Source organism: Polypterus senegalus, chromosome 18 (assembly GCF_016835505.1).
Source record: "Polypterus senegalus isolate Bchr_013 chromosome 18, ASM1683550v1, whole genome shotgun sequence".
NCBI lineage: Eukaryota > Metazoa > Chordata > Cladistia > Polypteriformes > Polypteridae > Polypterus > Polypterus senegalus.
The window spans coordinates 88487215-88502090 of NC_053171.1; positions in this window are offsets into that span (position 1 = coordinate 88487215).

Below are 14876 nucleotides of genomic sequence, written 5' to 3' on the forward strand. Positions count from 1 at the left end.
TCTCATATTTTTGCAAAGAAACACCTATAAAGTTAAGTCTAATTTAGCATTGGCTTCATAAATAAAATGTAGTGGTGGAGTACAGCAGTTACACGGCATTTCAGGGGGCGCTGCACAAAGTCCTCATTTAATAAGGCGCTGGCAGTGATGAAATGAGCCAAGACACTGAGGGTCACCAGACTTTATTGCTTGTAAGGGAATTTTTAAGGATTTCAATTTTATACAACTTGCCTCTCATTAATAATTAAAAATGATTAGTTACTGATAACAAAATGTTCCCTAAACCCATAGACTTGTACATATTGTATTATCCTCAGGCCATCAATACAAGACATAATGAGAGAACATATTTAAAATTCTAACCATGTTATCGGCATACATGCGGTCCTTACCAACTGCTGTTTGTTCTTAGAAGTCTCCCTGAAAATCTGCGTTCAAACAGCTCCCCAGTCGCGTTCAGTCTTCCAATGGCCCCAAGGTGCCCACATGTGCAGAGCTGTCTTAAATTGTTGTCAGATTTTCAGCCTTCCACACATGCTCTCATGTTCAGCGATGGCGGATTTTGGCATGATTCATGTCTTCCTGGGATTGTTCTGTCATGCAACTGCACACCCACAAAGCCAATTGTCACTCCTCTACTCATGTCTGACTATTTATTCATTTATTTCTAGGTACTGCTCCCTCTTCTCACTCTTCTCCTCCCCTACTGTATCCTTCTGCCGATACCTCTGCTCTCTCTCTCTCCCCTACCCATTTCTCTTGATTGTCTCCTCTGCTCTCCTTCCTCCTGACCACTTCTCCTCTCTGAACACCAAAACTGCCACACGCACCCTATGCTCGACTGTCTTCCTGTCTTGACAATATTTGTCCTCTTTCTCTCTCTTCTAGGCCTTCTGTCCCTGGCTTTCTAAAGGCATTCTGCAATCAATGGACCAAGCTCAGGACAGCTGAAAGGAAATGGAGGAAGTCCAAAGCTCAGATAGACCTGGCTAAGTATCAGTCCCTTCTTGCATGCTTTTCTTCTGACACCATCAATGCTAACGTAAAGTTCTATTTAATAGCACCACTGACACATGCTCTCTGCTTTCACTTCCCTTCTTAACGTTCCACCACCTTTGTAGCAACCGCCGATACGGGAATGCGATTCCTACACTTCACGAACCACGAGGGAAGTGGACGATATTTGAAGGCTAAAATAGCATTATCATATTTCGGTCCTCGGCACCTCTTCTCCACTATGCACGCCCTTTAATAACTGGCAAAACTTCACACACAAAAGAAAGTGGGACTGATAAATATGTTGAAATTTGAGGTTCACGTTTACTTGCCCAGTGCCTAAGTGCTTATTAGTGATCCCCTTCCCCAGACGACCTCCCCAGTGGCCAAATCCTAACCCCTGGTTTGACACAGAAAAAAAAACTGTGACATAGAGAAAACAAAAAGAAAGATTTCACGTAGTCCACATATAAGGAGAAAAATCCTACAGTTCAGTTCCTACCGAGTGGCATGAGGAAACACAACAGTCCTCTAGCAAAACGGCTTCTCTGCTGACTATCCCGCAGAAACACACTCAGGAATCCAACTCACCAGACGGGAGCACCCGGATAACACCAGTACCTGGCCTCTTCTCGGGGATTCGTCACCTGAATATTTCTTCGGGGTGGCCAACCACAGATAGCAGACGTCCCTGGGTGAAGTGAGATTCTGGATGATTCTAAGAGCGTGGATAGTCGCCTCCTTGCCTTCAGCCTTTTCCTTCCTTTCTTTCTTCCTCCTCCTAGATCCGCCATTCCCCTTAAAAAGAAAAGTTTCCCGCCGAAACATCCTTTCTCCTCTCGGTCTTTATGGAAACCTGACGCCGGCAACAGGCAGCTGGCGTATTTACCGGGTGGGATCCTCCCAGACTGAAACGTCATCAAAAGTGCCTGAAGGGCTATTTACAAACACCCTCCCAGCCAACATTATAAAGTGAAAGACATTCCAGCAGGCCAACCTGACAGTCAACTTATGTAGCCTTGCTACACCGTCAAGTGCTCAGCGATCGGTGGTTCGTGGGGTGTATTGCTTCAATGTGCTCTCGTCTACATGGGGGACCCCTCCCTCTTGTTGCTTTGAAGTGATCACCACTTCACGGGGGATTAAAGGTTCAAAAGCTAGCACCAAAGTCAAAATTTTAGTACCAATCCAACACTAATGCCAGAGTAGTGAAGGAACTGGATTATAGGGAGACAGATTAGTGAAGATCTACTGGCACGAGTCATGAGCAAAGCTTAGAGTCTCACCTCATAAAAATAAAAAACACAAAGTATACACTTCTGTTCTACCACAAGTAAAATTCATGCCATTACTACATCTACAACCTTCTTCTTCACACGCAGATGTGTGGCACAATGTATTACTTCAATGTCCCTGCCGACTGATATATACAATTTAATACAATTGTTAGACATATTATTGCTGAACATAAGAGCACCATAAGAACATGCTCGGGTCTGATCAGGTCCTAGAAAATGTATTCTAATCTCTCTTGTCGAGGGGGTTACAACAATCTCCTGCTTTGAGGAGAAGTCAATTGAATATTCAAACTCAAGGCAATAAATGAAGCTAATGACTGTGACTTGATCTTATAAACGTAGCCTCTTAGTTCTCCTTCTGTCTCATTTCCATTAACATCAAGTCCTGTAGCATATAAGCGTTCAACAGACAATTGTAAAAGGTATGCAGCGCTCAGCAGACAAACTAGTCTTGTAAATCTCTCTTTAACAGAACACATGATTGATGGGTCCAAGTACAAGGGCATGGGAGATGATGTCAGAAATGGAAAACCCACTTCTTACTGCTGGAATCTCTCATAGCCAGAAGAACTGCCATCTGTGGTAGTTGTAGCCAGACTCTTATGTGAAAAGATGCACCTTAACACTCCTACCTGTGAGGTTTTTTTTTAGTTTTCTCATTTTGAGATATCAGTTTAATGGGGGTTGCGTACTGATGCCCCAATACTCTTTGCTTGATTATTACAGTGGCGTAGTCGGCAGGATATGCAAACCCACTGCGCCACCGTGCCACCCTCATATAATACACTAAATCTTTATTATATTCTGCTGTAGAATCTGTTTTGTTTATTGAGGAAAGGCTGAGAAGAATAAAGTTGGGTGATTTGTGTTGATCTTTCTCCCCACTAATTAGTATGCTGCAGCATTTTAAGTAGATTCTCACCAGTCACGATGGTTCTGGTTGGATAATAATTTTGTGATCTCTACAATGTCAAAGAATTAGCGATTATCTATACAGTGTACCACAGCCTTGGAATGTTGTTTTTATCTAAATATATGTTCTTGCCTATCAAGGCATCACACCACTGGGACCGCAGTTCTTATTTCTTTTAGAATTGCTGATTTCTGAAATTTATAGACGCAATCTCAGCTAGAAAAAAAGCAGTAATCCTTTATGGCATGGAAATGAGTCCAGGTGGTAACCCCAACTCTTAGACTGACATATACATCCGGCGCCACCGCGAGTGGCAGCCATTCCAGCAGCTCTGTGTATGATCAGTATACTGCTGATGGATTATGTGAATTTCCTCTTTGGATTAATAAAGTATCTATCTATCTATCTATCTATCAGAATAGCATGTCATTGACTTGAAAATCAAAAAACATTTTTTAAATCATCCTGACAACCTTTAGGATTATCTAATTTTTTTGGTTTGTGGATCCCCAGTCCTCTTTGGTTGTGTCTTTCTTGGAGCATCGTTTGATTTAATCCCTCTCATCACTTTTAGATTTAATTTCTGTGAGATTGCTGGTCACAATTCATTGTTTAATGCAAGTCCAGAATTTCACTGTTGCTACATAATTGTCTGTTGCCTTCCATTCTACAGGAATCATTATATAGTTTTATACATTGAATGGTTTACATGGGAGTACATTGGCAACTGAGGTACAGCCTGCTTCAGACTCTTGCTATGCATTTTGGAATATCCTTTGTGAAGCCGATTTAAAATTGCATTTTTATCTGCCCCCTAAAATCCAGTTATGTTCAAGAGTCTAATTGCTGTACCAGTCTTACCTTGACCCAGTCTGTAATTTGGCCCCAAAAACAAAGGGTAACAGAAAGAAGTCATCATAATCCACCTCCAGATTAACAAAGACCATAAGGGTTGTCATGCGTGAGGACATGGGAGGCAGTTTAAGGGCTCTGAGGATGGCGATTACCCACCAAACCAGGGGTTGGCGATCAGTTCCAATGCCTTTTTCTCTCTCTGCAGAACAGAAGATTGACAGCCGTTCCACCAATGACATCACTTCTGTTATCCACCCTCTTGGGCCCACCCCTTCCAGCTTGGAGCCGATATGACTGGAAGTTCAGCCATTTTCATTTGGTTCAACTGTGAGCTCCCGGCCAAAAAAAAAAAGTTATGAATGAATTATTGCATATATTCATTACTTTCTTAATTCATTTACAAAGGATCACCAGGGTGGTGCCCTAACATTGTAACGTTGTTTTGTACCCTCTTTACATGGTCAACTAACTTTTCTAAAGTCAGTCAGTCAGTCATTTTCCAGCCCGCTATATCCTAACACAGGGTCATGGAGGTCTGCTGGAGCCAATCTCAGCCAGCACAGGGTGCAAGGCAGGAACAAACTCTGGGCAGGGCGCCAGCCAACACAGGGCACACACACACCAAGCACACACTAGGGACAATTTAGGATCACCAGTGCACCTAACCTGTATGTCTTTGGACTGTGGGAGCAAACCCACGCAGACACGGGGAGAACATGCAAACTCCATGCAGGGAAGACCCAGCAGCGCTACCACTGTTTTCTAAAGTATTATTTGTAAATATAGTATACAGAACTGTGAAACTCCAGCAGGCCCGCTGAGATTTATTTAAGCACAGAGGATTTCTCACTTCTCCTCCTGGAGCTGATGTTCACATGTTGGTTGGAGTTCATGTTACTTCCCCCAGCACTGGTCTTCCAGAAGTACCAGAGGAGTGTGATCCCTCTGCAGGTGGAGCATGTTCTTCTGTCCCTTTCTAAAAATGTAGACCATTACTCTTCGGGGATTAATAGAAGGTACCAAATAAACTCATTACAGACACTACTTTCCACACTACATTGAAGAGGCATACTGAACAAGACACCAATACACCAGCTGATGATTTCCACATTTCTGAGAAGATTTTTTTCCACCTTGAAGCCTTGCTATGACTTCCATGTCAAGCCAATTGTTATTGGCCCACCCAGCTATGACCGGCTTGTTGCTCTGCCAGAGTGATGGCTGGAAGGTCCTGTCATGAGGCTGCTAATCAAAAACTATGATCATGCCGTTATCCACTGTGACAGATAGGGGGCGCTATCGTTCCCTTGAACCCTTGTCCAAGACGCCAGACACGTGCTAAAAGTCCAATAATCGACTTAATTAATACAGCACAGTGCACAAAGCACCCTACTATCCACAATACTAATAAATTAAACACAATACTACAATAAACCAATCCTCCACTCCCAGACGCATTGCCACCCTTCCACCCAGCTCAGCTCACTCGTCTGAGATTTCCCAGAGTCCTTTTTAGTCCCTGACCCGGAAGTGTTTCCAATCCCCCAGTCCATGTGATCTCCTGTCACTTCCGGGTCAGATAAAAAGTCTTCTTCTTCACCCCGGAAGCACGTCATTCCCCTTGTCCATGTGACTCGGACGTACTTCCGGGGCATAAGGCAAATAATCGCTGTTCCTCCCTGCAGCATCTCCTAGCGGCCCCCATGGTATCCAGCAGGGGCTGTGAATAAAGACTCCAATGTCCATGATGCCCTGCTGGCCTTCGGGGCATCTCCACATTGCAGGGAGGGCTCCACCTGGCGACGTGGGGGTATTGGCCGGGATGAACGGCCGGCCATATATCACGCCACCTGGATTGCACGCTTAAGTCTTAGTAACCCCTTCACTGTCAAAGTACACTGACTGCATAGTCTGTTGCAGTGTCACCACTAGTGTCACTATTGGCCTGTTCCGCCCCGTGTGTGATTTGCCAAGTAATGTCTGATGGTGCGTTTTGACACACGCATCCCACTGGCTGTCATTAGACCTTCGATGTTATTAGTAAGCAGACAGTTGGGCTTTTACCTAGGTGGCATTTCCATCATAATTTCAGTTTATTGCAGCATTATTCCTACAAACATTATTGGGGTCTCCTTAGAATACAAAGCTGGGGAGCAGGTGGCTGTCAGAATCACACAAAGTTTCCACTTGAGACAGATTTTGCATGCAATCATCTTTTGTTTTCAACATTTGCTTCATTTTCTAGGACAGAGTTTTAATGGAAAACAAAGACTACCAGAGGGACACGGACTGAAAGTACAAAGCAATCAAGGAGAAAAAGCAACCTCTTGACATATAGATAATTAATATAATTAAAATGGAGTAAAAAGCTAATCTGTATTTCTCAAAATCTCTTTTACGTGATAGCCTTGGTGTGCATTGTGGCTTTAAATGATGTGTTTAGGTGCAGTATGACTCTAGAGACATTTCCAGGTAATGGACTGAAAAGGCCTGACAATTTTAATATGCCGGGGTTACAAATTTAAACTGTCTACCTGAATAATGTTATGTTGACAAAAAAGATCATTATAATTAAATAACAGAATGGGTGAGAATAAAGATTTTCAGTTTGTTTTTGTCTAAATCCAGAGTTGTTTGGGAGTGCTTCTGCACCTTTGTCTATTTATTTTGCCATTTTGTTTAATAATTCTTTAATAATAATAATAATTCTTTACATTTATATAGTGCTTTTCTCATTACTCAAACCGCTCTCCACACAGGGAGGACCCGAGAAGCGAACCCACAATCTCCTTACTGCAAAGCAGCAGCACTACCAGTGCGCCACCTGTGAAGATTGGTAGCTTATGGTGGCCTCGAAGTACAAGCAGCACAAAATTCAAACAAGTGGCGCTCACAATACAAGAGGAGGTATCAGCCTTAATATGTGGCCCCCGGGAAAATCAGAGGGATAGCAGCTGAGAGCAAGCAACAGAAAATTCAAATAAATGATTCACACAAAATAAGAGGTAGTGCAAGTTACATAAGAGGTGGTGCTCACAAAACAGGAGGGGTCTTAGCGTTAAAACATGGCATATGCAAAATCAGAGGGGTGGCAGCATTAATAGGTGGCGTACAAAAAATCGGAGCTGAGTATATGAGAAAGAAAGGCACGACTTCAAAGTGAAGGCAGAATGCTGGTTGGTAAAAAAAGAACCGTCAGTCAATCCTGAGAGAAAGTATGAAGACACTAGTGGTGGCAGACTGGAAAAGTTCATTCTTTTTTATGTGAAATATGTAGATAAGGTCATTTATTGATGTAGGTTTCATTTTTAGGCAAACCCTTTTGCCTTATTCTTTTTTGCCTGTTTTGTGTTTTTTGTTCTTCTTTGATTAATTGAAAATAAATGCCTGCATTTATAAAGATTCTTTGTTGGACAGCCAGAAGTTTGAGAGTTTCCTTTCCCTTCGGGGGCATTTTTGTATATTTTGAGATATTTAAAGTACTTTGAATTGAAATCACCCGTTTCTCCATTTTTTGGCCTGTGTAGGACTTTTGGGTCAGGTTTCCTAGGGTGAGGCATATCTCTTGACAGGCCAGTGAAGATTCTGGCCTGGTTTGTGGGTCTTTATAGAAGCAAAATCCTCAATTACTAGTCGTTGTGCACCTGATCATAACAATAATACTTTGCATTCAAAACAAAATCAGAGTCAAAAACTGGGACAGGAGTTGTAATCTAGAAGAGATATATGAGAGAAACGCTTTATAAATGAAGTGCCAGTCTTTTTGAAGGAAATCAGCGTTGGATGCTGAATGGCCTGAGACACCAGCTTTGAAAGTGTCATACGTGTGACAATATCAAGCATGACTTCCAGGAAGCCTTCCCTAGGAACCGGACAATGCACCCTAGCAACAAGTCTCAAAATCTTCTTATTCTTTTTTTGGCTGCTCCCATTATGGGATGTACAGCGTGCAACCGGGGCCCTTGCCCGGCCGGGGGAGCCTCCATTCTGGATGTCCCGGGGGAGCAAGTGTGGGTAGAGCGTTACCTTCCCCCAAACCCCAGGATGCTAGATAACATTGGTGCAGCCCTGTTGGGATCCGTGGGTGCCACCAGGGGGTGCTGCAGCAGGATCAGCTGAGCCCTTTAGGGCAGTTCTTCCACCACACATGGAAGTGCTGCCGGAAACTAGGCCATCAAGCAGTATAAAAGGAGCCAGCAGACACTACTCGGGGAGCCAGAGTCAGAAGGAGGAAGACAAAGCTTGACTAGAGGAACAGAAAGAAAAATATTGTGTTTGTGCTGGGACTGTGTTGTGCCAGTGGGAAACGAGGAAGGTGTTTCCCACGAGGAAAAAGTAAAAAATAAATGGTGTGTGCCTTGAACTTGTGTCCCAAGCCTGTCTGTGTTGGGTTCAGGTGGTGGTGCCAGCTTGGTAATCCACAGATGCCACAGTGTTTTCATATCTTCCTGTCTTCTGCAACTTGTTCCGTCACACCCACCACCTGAATGTTTTATCTCACCACATCCATAAACCTCCTCTAAGGCCGGGAAAATACTTAATGCTAAGTGACACGTGTACTTCAGGAATCTGCTGGTATGCAAGCTCTGCACTGTCTATATTTATGTACATACTTTAAGTCGGCGGTTCTCAACCTGTGAGGTGAAGTAACAAATAAGGGGGCGCGAAGATGAAAAGAAGAATTGAAAATATGAAAAATACCTCTATTGAACAAATAACACAAAGGGGCCTCTTCTCGCCGGCTACTTCGGTTCTCGTATAGTCTTCAGAATATTCTTTTGATTTAACCTTCAAAACGACGCTCTTCTCCTCGCTTGTTGATTCTTCACAATGGTCCGATGCTTGAGTGGTGTCCGGTGGTGAGCTTAAAAATGTTACATTGTTACAACGTATATTTGAGTTGCTACGAACACTATTGAGTACTTAAGTCAAACAACCAGACTGAAATATGGCCTCGGCAAGACGAATTTCCCATTTATACTAGCAGGTGCATCTCTAGTAAATTCGGCAAAGATTGAAACTTTCCGTGAAAGTGCGAGAAATAAGAAGAGGTGGGCAGTGTTACCATATGTGGCATAATTTCACTATTCGTAGGGAAATTTTAAACTTGTAGCGGTGTATTGGCAGCAAAAAAATATAGGAATAAATTTTATTAGAGTTTCAAAAACTCCTTTTTTTATTTCAAAACATACCAATATACATTAATAAATCGTTCTTTAAGCAATTAGATTCAACAATAACCTCATTTATTTGGAATTCTAAACATCCACGCATCAAAAGAGCGACCCTACAAAGACAAAAGGCAGAAGGCGGCATGGCTCTACCTAACTTCCAGTTTTATTACTGGGCGGCAAATATACAGGCGATAAGAACCTGGACACAAATAGAAGAACATACACAGGCATGGACCGCAATAGAAGTAAAATCCTGCAGTACTTCTTTGTATTCCTTGCTTTGTGCTCCAATAAACACACGTTATCGGCAATACACTAATAACCCAATTGTGCTCCACTCACTTAGAATCTGGAACCAATGTAGAAAGCATTTTAAGACGGAGAAGCTTCTTTCTGTGGCACCCCTGCAAAAGAACCACCTCTTTCAACCCTCACAAACATATGCAGTTTTAATATCTGGAAAAATTTGGACTTAACTTGTTAAGAGATCTTTATATAGACAACGTCTTTGCATCCTATGAACAATTACAGTCCAAATTTAACATTCCAGCTACAAATTTCTTTCACTATCTTCAAATCAGGAACTTTGTTAAACAGAACCTTCCAGATTTTCCTCATCTTGCACCCTCATCCACGCTGGAAAAAGTATTGCTCAATTTCAAGGAGTTAGACTCCATCTCTACAATATATAAAATCCTTTTACAATCCCTTCCTTTCAAAGATCCAAGAGGACACTGGGAAAATGACCTCTCAATTAATATATCAGAAAAGGAGTGGAAAGTAGCAATGCAGAGAATTCACTCAAGCTCCATATGCATAAAGCATACAATTATACAACTCAAAATTATATATCGAGCACATCTGTCTCGACTAAAACTCTCAAAATGTTTCCAGGGCATGATCCAACCTGCGACGTTGCAGCCAAGCCCCAGCCTCACTGGGTCACATGTTCTGGGCCTGCACCAAATTAACATTATTCTGGACAAAAATTTTAATTACCTCTCAGACAGTCTTGGACTCACAATCCCTCCTAACCCATTAACAGCTGTGTTTGGGGTTCTTCCAGAGGGTCTTAAAGTGGAGAAAGACAAACAAACTGTGATTGCATTCACTACACTCTTGGCACGCAGACTTATTCTGATAAACTGGAAGAACCCAAACTCTCCTCTTTTAAGTCAGTGGGAAACTGATGTGTTATATTATTTAAAATTGGAAAAAATCAAATACTCAGTTAGAGGATCTGTGCAGACTTTTTTCAAAACATGGCAGGATCTAATCAGTAATATTTTGAAATGATTTTATAAAGCACAGAGAATTTGTTGATTTAGGTATTTTTAAAAGCCTTAAATTTTACACCGTTTGGCTTGCTCTCTCTCTCAAGGGTGGGGATCGATCTGTTCTTAGCATAATTCTTTTTTTTTTTTTTTTTGTAAAAACTTGATTGCTATGTATTGATTGTAATAAAATTAATAAATAAAAAAAAAAAAAAAGAGTTTCAAAAACTGTTATGAAAACTCGGGTCGCAAATACTTAAAGGTTGAGAAATGCTGCTTTAAGTAAATCTGGAGGATTCCACCAGGTGGCAGTGCAAGAAATCATCATGGTGAGAAAACAACATCTGGTTTCACTGTGTTGTGAGTTGAGGGAAGAATGATGTAAAGGATAAAAATTATTTGCATTCTGATGATATGATGAAGGTGCAAAAAAAAAAAAAATAAATAAAGCGACACAGAAGATGGTATGTGAGACCTTTATGTATATTACATCATTACGATGGGGATGGGAAATATGCAACACTTGTACTGCCCATGTAAGAAATGGATGAAGTAAAACACCATAAATACATTCGCATATCAGCATTAAGTCTGATTATTTGCTTCACCGCATCGAAGCATCAAACAGCAAAGCAAAAAGATTGATCCTGCTCTGTTTTTTTTCTTGCCGTCACATGTTCATAGTAAACAATGATGCTGACGTCATGTACCAAAATTTGAACACGCACACCACCCATATTTTTGCTGGTACTGCAACTCACGCACACTTCGCTATATTTTCTAACAAGGTGCTCAGAGGATGTGTGAAAAGAATACTGGGATCGTATGACAGCCATGATGCGTATGTGTAAGCATTCTGAGTGCTTGCCTGGCAGATCCAGTAAGGAAATCTGTATTGTTGTCCAAATTTTGATCTGGCAAAATTTGACATCGGATGCCCTTCATCACGTAACCCTCCCTATTTATCCAGGTTTTTGACTGGCATGAAGAAACATTCTCCCGGTGGCTGGGTTACCAACAAGTCTCAAAATAACACGTTAATAAAAATCAATATTGTTTCAGAGAAAACACATAAACCAGGTAACATTATCAGAACACTCCCTGAACCAATTAACTGGCAAAACCTCCACTATACCCCAAAAAAAACTACCACGAGAAATGAAATACTAAAGTTTCCTTCTCATAACAAATATGAACTATGAAGAGAGACTGATCTCCCTTTTTGATTTAAACAAATGGAGATTAAGAGGTGTCATGACTGACAGTGTTTAAATTATGAAGAAAATCAATACAGTCCATCCAGTCATAATTATTATAATTAGTATTTTTGGCATAATGGTTAATAATCATATCGCTCTGACGTCACATGTGATGAAGACCATGGAGCGGCTGCTGCATCACCACCTGAGGCCACAGGTCCGCCACTCCCTCGACCCTCTGCAGTTCGCATACCTGGAGAAGGTGGGAGTGGAGGATGCCATCATCTATATGCTACACCGATCCTTCTCCCACTTGGACAGAGGCAGTGGTGCTGTAAGAATTATGTTTCTGGACTCCTCTAGCGCCTTCAACACCATCCACTCTCTGCTCCTCAGGGACAAGCTGACAGAGATGGGAGTAGATTCACACCTGGTGGCATGGATCGTGGACTATCTTACAGACAGACCTCAGTATGTACATCTCGGGAACTGCAGGTCTGACATTGTGGTCAGCAGCACAGGAGTGCCGCAGTGGACTGTAATTTCTCCGGTCCTGTTCAGCCAATACAACTCGGAGTCCTGCCACGTGCAAAAGTTCACTGACGACACTGCTATCATGGGCTGCATCAGTGGGCAGGAGGAGGAGTATAGGAACCTAATCAAGGACTTTGTTAAATGGTGCGACTCAAACCACTTACACCTGAACACCAGCAAGACCAAGGAGCTGGTGTTGGATTTTAGGAGACCCAGGCCCTTCACGGACCCCGTGATCATTAGAGGTGACTGTGTGCAGAGGGTGCAGACCTATAAATACCTGGGAGTGCAGCTGGATGATAAATTGGACTGGACTGCCAACACTGATGCTCTATGTAAGAAGGGACAGAGCCGACTGTACTTCCTTAGAAGGCTGGCGTCCTTCAACATCTGCAATAAGATGCTGCAGATGTTCTACCAGATAGTTGTGGTGAACGCCCTCTTCTATGCAGAGGTGTGCTGGGGAGGCAGCATAAAGAAGAGGGATGCCTCACACCTGGACAAACTGGTGAGGAAGGCAGGCTCTATTGTAGGCATGGAGCTGGACAGTTTGACATCCGTGGCAGAGCGACGGGCGCTGAGCAGGCTCCTGTCAATCATGGAGAATCTACTACATCCACTGAACAGGATCATCTCCAGACAGAGGAGCAGCTTCAGTGACAGACTGCTGTCACTGTCCTGCTCCACTGACAGACTGAGGAGACCCCACACTATGAGACTCTTCAATTTCACCCGGGGGTGGAAAACATTAATATTATACAAAGTTATTGTCTGTCTGTTATACCTTCATTGTTATCACTCTTTAATTTAATATTGTAAATAATGTGAATTTCCCATTGGGATTAATAAAGTATCTATCTATCATATAGTGCCTTTCACATCTATCTATCTATCTATCTATCTATCTATCTATCTATCTATCTATCTATCTATCGATTTATCTATTTTCATTTAGTTTATGTTTCTATTTTTATTCATTGTCTTCATGTCCATTTTGTGTTTTCTGTATGACCAGAGTTGTGGAAATTGTAGCACTTTTTTATTCCAATGTCAAGTATTTGAGCATGTTAATAATAAGTAAAGCTCAGTCATGGTTATTGCACAACTGTCCCACCCACACTGTCTATAGTTACAATCATACAGAAATGTTAGAAAGTTTTTCTTCACACTGAAAACTATAAACTATGTTGAATAAGTTGCCAAGTAATCTGGTAGGCACTGGGCTTTTGTGGGCCGGGTGATTTTTTGGAGAGATTTGTTGAGTAAGTTTGAGGAGTGATGGACACTCATGAGAGGCAATCCTGTGACACTGAATTCTTATATAACATCTCACCTCAGTGTTTTAATCAGTACTACCCTGATGACAAGTGTTGATATCAAATTTGGGAAGCAACTGGACATTTTTTATGTGGTAACCTTGGTACGTTTCTGCTACAATAGGGACAAGATGGCCAGTTAACAGAAAGAGAAAAGCCAATGGTTCTTACTGTGTGCCTTTTGTTATTTTTTGGGCTCAAGAAAACAGACACAAAATGTACAGTGGATTCAGAAAGTATTCAGACCTATTATGCACTCTTTATTGTGTTGTAGATTTCAGTTTTAATGGATACATTTGTCATTTCTGCACATCAATTTACCTTCAATTACCCAAAATGACAAAGTGAAAACACATTTTCATAAAAGTTGACAATTTTTTTTTTTTTTTAAATCAAAAACTGAAATCTTTCCTTCATGTAAGTATTCAGTCCCTTTACTGTGGTGCTCCAATTGTGCTTAGGTGCATGCCGTATTCTCCTTAAGATGTGCATAAAATGTGGCAGACTGAATGGACTGAACATTTAGAAAGGCACACACTTGTGTATATAAGATCACATAATTTACACCACATGTCAGGACAAAAAAATAAAATCAAGCCATAAAGCCATAAAGTCCAAGGAACTTTGTAGACAATCAAATTGTGGTGAGGCATAGATCAGGATCAAACCATTTGTAAAGCTTAAAGTGCGCCGAAGAGCACATTGGCCTCAATAATTGGGAAATGGAAGAAGCCTTTCAAGGGGTTGGCTTCACATCCAAAGTGGCAAGCCAGGTGAAAAGATTGTTGTTGATCAGGGAAGTGACCTAATCAAACCCAATGGTCATTCTAACAGAGCTTCAGAAGTCCTCTGCTGAGATGGGAGAACCTGTCCAAAGGACAATAATCAGTCAGACATTTACGGTAGAGAGGCTAGATGGAAGACACTCTTGAGTAAAAGGCATATTGACAGATAAAGACTTCTGAGAGCACGAGGAAAAAATTCTTTGGTTTAATGAGACAACAACTGAGCACTTTGGACTGAACTCCAAGCACAATGTCAGGCAGAGAGCATGCACTGCTCACCAACTGCCTAATACAACTTGGCGTTGCTTTTTGACAAGTCTCTGTCTCTTCTTGAGTGGCAAAGCCAAAGCCCAGACCTAAACCCCATTAAACATCTGTGGAGGGCCCTGAAGATGGCAGTTTACAGACAATTCCCATCCAATCGAACGAAGCTTGAGAGGACCTGCCAGGAAGGATGGGATAAGCCAATGCCGTCTCAAAAAACAAGGCCCGCTCATGCCTGTGGTGACGTCACATTCGAGGTGCTACAGCA